Raw genomic sequence first — 7129 nt, 5'->3', positions numbered from 1 at the left:
CTGCTGCAGGGAACATAAGTCAGCAAGGCCATGGGCCCCAGGGCTCCAGACATCCCCATTCTAAGACAGAGCTCCAGTTCATCGCAGTGTCTTAGTAACCTCACACTCAAGTAGCACTTCCTCAAACGAAGTAAATAATAAAACAACCTTATGTTTTGAAATGTATTATAAAATATTTTTCTACATATCAGAAAATATTGTCTAACGTAATTGTCTTAATATGTGCCTTCTGACTTTCCCTAGGGGTGTGTGTGAATACATTTCTATTCACCTCATACAGAGAGCTAATGACAGAACTTAAGGAATGAGTCCACTGATGTCTGTCATAGTGATCCAATGAACTTAATGGGGTTTCCTAGAGGAGTATGGGCAACGGCTTATATGTCAGAGCATGGTCAACTCAAAGATACCTGCATCATCAAAAAGCCCACCCCATCCTAGGCCAGCAGTTAGGAAAACTGCATTTCTCAAGCTCCATGTACAGTTTGCAGGCAGCTCAATGATCACAGAGTCTCCTCTCTCTGGCAAATCCTCATTGCTTTCATGGCCGAGGCCTTGTAAGTCTTGTTAAGTTTCAGGACTGTCAGGATTTATAGTTTGAAAGTACCCGAGGGTTTGTAAGCCTCCTTCATCACTCTAGAAAGGATGCTTCCATTCTGACAAACTAGATTTGCCACACTCTGACTTTTTCACTCTTATCTAAACTTTTCAGTTGCTTAAAATGTCCAAAAGGAAGATGAGCTGGGTGCATAGAAACTAACATCCTGCCATCAAAAATTAATAAAATTCTCCCACCTGTTCCTACCTCTGGAATAAGGGCTTTCAGTTCCTGGGTCATGGTACTTTGATTTTTGTCATTAAATTTCTATTCTCTTAAAAGTAATTTTTGAGAATTCTATGAATGAAGGTTTTGTATTTCAATCACATTTATCTTCACTCCTCCCCGTAACAACTCCTTTCAGATTCTCCCAGAATCTCTCAAATTCATGTCTTCATTTTGTTGTTGTTTTAAAATAACTAACCGTGGTGAATTTATGCTTCCTTTATATTTATGGGTTTGAGGCTATCCACTGCAGCATGGGCATCCCAGCAGAGGCATCACCCACTAAAGAAAATTGACTCTCCATCCCTGAGAAGCCATAAACTACCAGTAGTTGCTGGGTTAGATGTTGGGACTCATGGGACACTCATTTCTCCATGCTAGAATGGTTACTGGCTCGATGCCCTTCATCTTGGGTAGACAGCCATTTTTATAAGGTCATGAATGTAGTGGTACTACCATGTCTAGAAGATACTGTTTCACCACCCCCTCCATCTCTAGCTCTTACAATCTTTCTGTTATCTCTCCTTTAATAATTCTTGGATCTTAGGGAGAGGGGGTATGATATTGATCTCCATTTATGACCATGAGCACGCCACAAAAATGTATTTCCTACATTTGAGCAATTGTGAGCTTCTGCATTAACCACTATCTACTGTGCAAAGAAACTTCTCTGAGGGGGTCTGAGAATTACAGTCATCTATTGGTATAGAGATAAGAATTAAGAAGTTGTTTAATAATTGTCCAATTAGTAAAATGCTAGTAAGTTTACCCCTCGTGCTTATAAGGTCACAAGCTTTGAGATCTTGGCCAGATTCATGTACTAGGTACAAGCTTTCTCCTGTGGCGTGGGTCTTAAATCAAGTCAGAAAGTGGTTGGTTACTCTCACAATGCCCACACCACTGGTGCTCTCTCAGGCATATCTTACCATGTGATCATTGTCCTAGGTCAAAAGGTTCATAGACGGATAACACTGTTGATGACATTTTTCTTCTCAACAACCTTCATATAACTTTCCAGTCATAAAAGCTAGCCAGCAGAGAAGAAGCTTTTCAGAACCGATTTAACGTCACCATGTCCCATGGCCATCTTCCACAATAGTGTCTTACTATTGAGTGCTGACAGGCTGTTCGATCAAGAGCAATGCCCATGGCCTGCGTAGTTTCGATGACTTCAAAACACAGGACTGACCAACAACTCAAGGGAAAATATTTTTTACCTAAACCTGGGCTGTTTGTCTTTGAAACTGTCTTTTTTTCTACTTTTTTGTTTGTTTTGTTTTGGCGGCTTCTGGGAACAGTACTGGCCTGTTTGATAGCTTTGATTAAACTCTTTTATATGACTATATAAAATAGTCCGTTTTCATGTGGGTTTCAAAGAGCCTTCTTTTAAATGATTCCTCTTCCCACTTCTTCCCCTTCTTGATCTTTCCATCTTTTTCATTATTCCACTTTCCCCCTCATAGTTCTGAAAGAAAGTATGGTGAGTGCGAGCCCTGCATTTTCATCCCATCCGATCTTTCCGCTCATCCTTATTTTCTTTAGCAGAAGTCTTTTGAAATTCAAGGTAAAACCCAGTGATGGTTTTAAGAGCTATCTTCTCGGTCAACAATTGTAAGGGTTTTTTTGGTTTTGTTTTTGTTTTTTTTTCTTTCTATTTTTTGGAGCTGGGGACCGAACCCAGGGCCTTGCGTTTGCTAGGCAAGCGCTCTACCACTGAGCTAAATCCCCAACCCCCAATTGTAAGTTTTAAACCAAAGGAATTCAACCTTTTCTCTTAAAGCTTCATTAGCTTTCGGGAGAAAGCACCCCAAATGAGGAGAGGGAACAGAAAGAGTTGAAAACCTCCAGGGCTCCTCAGAAAGGCTTCCTTTGCGTAGAATCGTTCATCAATTTCCACAGTAACAGAAAGTAATGGGAGCGTGACCCGAATGCGTAGCCGAGGATTGAATCGTAACTTAAAACTGTGGAGAAGCTGTTCATCAGATCCTGGGCATGCGGAAACCTTCTTACTACAAAGACGTAGATGCTGTGAATATCTTTGTTTACCAAAATGAAAGCGTGTCTTCTCAGTACAGTCACGGAGATATAGAAGTCACACGTTAAAACACTTAACCTTGACGTGTGACATGAGTTTTTATACTGAAGTTAAGAAAGACCTAGTGTACTCACAAAAGCACAACATTTCCTTTGGAGCTTTTCCTATAGTCCCTGACCCCATATAGGAAACCACTCCATCTTAAAGCGTATTCTTCTTAAACATAAGTTTTCAGAGAATAAAATGTATTCTCTGAATTACTTTAAAGTGATCAGATTCTGGGAGAGAGAAGTTTGAAACTCATTTTCGACTCTGAGTTATTTGTCCTTGGTATCAGTTAAATACATTTGACAACTTCCTTAATTTTTCACACCTATGCTATTTGCTAATATGCTATGTACCCTGACTTCATTTATAGCTAAAAGTCAAGCTTTCAACTTATAATTATCAAAGTTACGCAAATTAAAATGAAATGGGCAGTTTAAAATTTGATTTTAATTCACAAGTAACCATTGAGATTCAAGCTATCATCCTAAGTAAAAATCCTATATATTTCTCAAGTTATTTCCTCTACAAATACATGAATGTCATCTAGCATGCTGGCCTTTTTAGTGATTGCATTGATATTCAGTAATTCAGGAGTTATTCAAAGAAAAATGTGATTTCATTCAAAGAATATGTTTCCAATACCACCAGAAGAGATGGGGAGGAGAAGGGGCAACCGGAACATGGCCATAATATTTTAAGTCTAGATGAGATTTTGAGATGGAAATTGTACTCTTGATAAAAACAAAACAAAGACCAAAAGGATAGAGAGCACCCTGTAGGCTATGTTTGTTCTGAGACATTTGTCTTCAAACTACTTTTCAGCATGGAACGAATTTTGACCTTATTATCTATAACACAGTTTTAAGCATCTTTTCCAATAAATATCTGACCCTGTTTCTTGGTGTAACACTTCAAATATATGACATTAAATCCCAATTAATTATTTACATGGGCGTAATGCAAGAAGTTCTAGTTATAAATATATTTTTCTTTCAAATATTTTAGGTTTACACCAGTCTTTAAATCATCTCATTTAAAGTATGTGGGGTGTGTATGTATGTATGCATATACAAACGTCCATTAATTCACAAGTGTATGGACATGAGTCTACACTGCTCCAAACTTACTAATCATACTGATGAAAAGAAAGAGATGGGGTTTTACAATTTTTAATGTGGTTAATTTGGTAAATTCTTCTCACCTACCAAGAACACACTCCTGTTTTTAAAAGCCAGAATTTATCACTTTCCTTTGTCCTCATTAAAAGTAAATGAAAAAAAGTCGAGTCAAATCTATTTCTAAACATTAAATTCATTTTCTATTAAAGTTGTTTTTCCTTGATATAAATGAATCCCAGAAGGCTGAGAAAAATCTAATAAAAGAACAAGCATTTTTATGTGGTATGGGCAACATCTCTCAACAGACTTTTTTCTATGTCTGAATTGACTTATTAAAGTACTTAGAGCGCATGTTTGTCCCACATAAGTCACTGTGGTCCTCAGTAGTAACCCTGGCTGACTGCTGTGAGCCCTGATCAGTGGAATCCCCATTTTTAATGTGGATATTGCACGTGTTTTTATAATCAAGGCATTGCACAGTGTTCTTTATGAAGATTTCCCAGTAATAGTCTGACTAGAGTAATCCTACAGCCCTTTTGCATCATAATATAACAAAACTTTTCCAGTCCAGCCATGCCTGGGGTAGAGGTAGTTTCTCCCTTGGGTCTAAGATGGGTTTTCTTCTGTTCTTGTGAAACAAGGGTATCCAGATTAATATCTATAATTGCATCTCTTTATCAACACATAGACCTTTTTCCAGAAGGGCCAAGTGAAGGGGTAGGCACTTCTAGAATATGTGGACAACCATAGTGTTCCACTTTTCCAGGTGTTAGCCACCCACCATCACTGGATTAGAACTCACCAAGTTCTTATCCATAACACTGGTTATTTTCTCAGTCTATCAGGAGGGTTTAAATGAATCATGTTTGTGACTGGAGATAATTGGCTGAACTCTCATCCAGAGACTGCACCAACTAAGATGGCTTCGTCTCACCGTAACAGGAAATAAAATAGCACGATTGTAAATGCTCTGGTCTAAGGATTGGGTTTTCCAAGGAAGTGAATGTAATCCTTCACTTCCCCCATTCTTTACCAAGAGAGTAGACACAGAGGAATGGCCCCTTTATGGGGATGCTTACATTAAGTTATAAACTACTTCTGACGGTGTGAAAACAGATAGGAGTTTATTTCTTCCAATTGGGTTGTCAGACACTAGTGGGTAACGAGGAAGCAGGGTCAATCCAGCACTGGACTGCCTTTGCAAAAAAAATAATCCACTGATTAATTGATTCACAAAGAATCAATAGGTTGATTCTTTGTGAGTTCCACATCATACACCCTAGTCTAGTTCATCTCCTTGTCCCTTCACATCTACCCTTTGCCCTTGCAACCTCTTCCCACAAAATAAAACACAACAACAATAACAACAAAGCCTGAAAACCATCTCATCATGGAAACTGTAGTAAGTCACAGTGTGTCCCACAGTATACCCCTCTGTCCACACATCTTCACTTGCAAAAGTTGATTGCAATGAGTCATTGGTATGGTTCTAGGTCTCTGGCTTCTGTGACATCATCAATGTTGGATCTCACCACGACTCCTCTCAGTTATCCTGCTGTCCTGTGTCATGGAGATCCTATAGCTTTGGAACAGTAGGACTGGTCCTGTCACAGTCCCAACCATTCTTAGTTGATATAGATTTTGGTGTGGGCCATCTCAGAGCCTTGTATCTGGATCTTGGTGGTAGCAGAGCTGGTCAATCCACAGCATCTCCCTTATCCCACCAGGGTGAGCTCTGGCTAGGCCACCCATTGCCACCATTGTCAGGAGGCAGGGTCAGCTCTCCTGCCCTCAGGGCTGGCTCACTGGCACTCATGCCTCCAGAGCCACCTCTACTATGCTGCCTCCCGGGCCCACTCTCCCAAATGCTGCAGCCTGTGAGGGGCTGGGCCAGCTCTCCTGCTCACCAGTGCCTTTGCCATCATAGCCTGCTCTACTGTGTTGCCTGGGTAAGATACTGGGCCAGCTCTCCAGAGAACACATCCAACGAGGCCCATGGACATCCAAGTGGTCCGTGGTGACTGTCCCCACCAGGGACCTCCCCATGTTCTCTAGTAGTAATATGAGCCATGGACATTAATACCAACCCCTACCACTGAGTAGCCAGACTCAGATATGGCCTTCCATGGCAGCTTGCGCTGGGACCTCCCCACTGCTCCAGGTGGCAGGGCTGGCTGCTCACAACAGGTTAGTTCTCTCCACTCAGGTCTCCAGTTCCCTCTCTTCATAGGGCTCAAGCTGCTCCTCTTCTCTTTCTGTCCTATTTGACCACCACGTACTCAGACATTGTGGTGGCCCCAGCTGCAGGCTGGCCGTGTGGCTGGCAGGTTCCTGGGTTTCATCCTCCATCCATGCTGTGCGGTAGGTCAGCATGCAAGTGTCTATGGTCTGCCTGTACAGTCCACTGAAGGGCAGGTCTGTGTGGGGCATGGTGGTCCACAGGTCTCTCTCTGCCTTCCTTCTTCTGTGCTACCTAGATTTGATTTGATTTTGATTTGATTTGATTTTTTATGAGTCCTAGGTATAAAACAACTTTGGCTACCAAGCCAGGCATCGAGCTAGGATGAACAAAGGACTGCCATCTGCTCTGACCCAGACTGATATAAGAACAAGACTACCAATAAGGTGCCTTTCTGCCTATTGCTGGGGTTGGGCACTGTCTTAGTCAGGGTTTCTATTCCTGCACAAGCATCATGACCAACAAGAAGGGGTTTATTCAGCTTACTTCCACATTGCTGTTTCATCACCAAAGGAAGTCAGGACTGGAGCTCAAGCAGATCAGGAAGCAGGAGCTGATGCAGAGGCCATGGAGGATGTTTCTTACTGGCTTGCTTCCCCTGGCTTGCTTTCTTATAGAACCCAAGACCACCAGTCCAGGGCTGGCACCACCCACAGTGGGCTGGGTCCTCCCACCTTGACAACTAGTTGAGAAAATGCCTTACAGCTGGGTCTCGTGAAGGCATTTCCAGAACTGAGGCTCCTTTTCTGTGATAACTCCAGCTTGTGTCAAGTTGACACACAAAACCAACCAGTACAGGCACCATTTCTGTACATTGAGAGTAGCCAAGAAAGCCCAAGCATGAGAAGAGGTTAAAGGACCTCGGC

General features: G+C 41.7%; 1 non-coding gene across 1 annotated transcript; it reads right to left on the bottom strand.

The window, feature by feature from the left end:
- Positions 1 to 6532: 6532 nt before the first annotated feature.
- LOC116885039 lies at positions 6533 to 6675 on the bottom strand. The gene has a single exon (XR_004385926.1). It is a non-coding gene; the product is annotated as a small nucleolar RNA SNORA48 (small nucleolar RNA).
- Between the last annotated feature and the right edge of the window lie 454 nt (positions 6676 to 7129).

This window comes from Rattus rattus, chromosome 15 (assembly GCF_011064425.1).
Source record: "Rattus rattus isolate New Zealand chromosome 15, Rrattus_CSIRO_v1, whole genome shotgun sequence".
In the NCBI taxonomy this organism is placed as follows: domain Eukaryota; kingdom Metazoa; phylum Chordata; class Mammalia; order Rodentia; family Muridae; genus Rattus; species Rattus rattus.
Note: the sequence above shows the minus strand (reverse complement) of the source record. Positions and strands in the feature narration are given on the sequence as shown.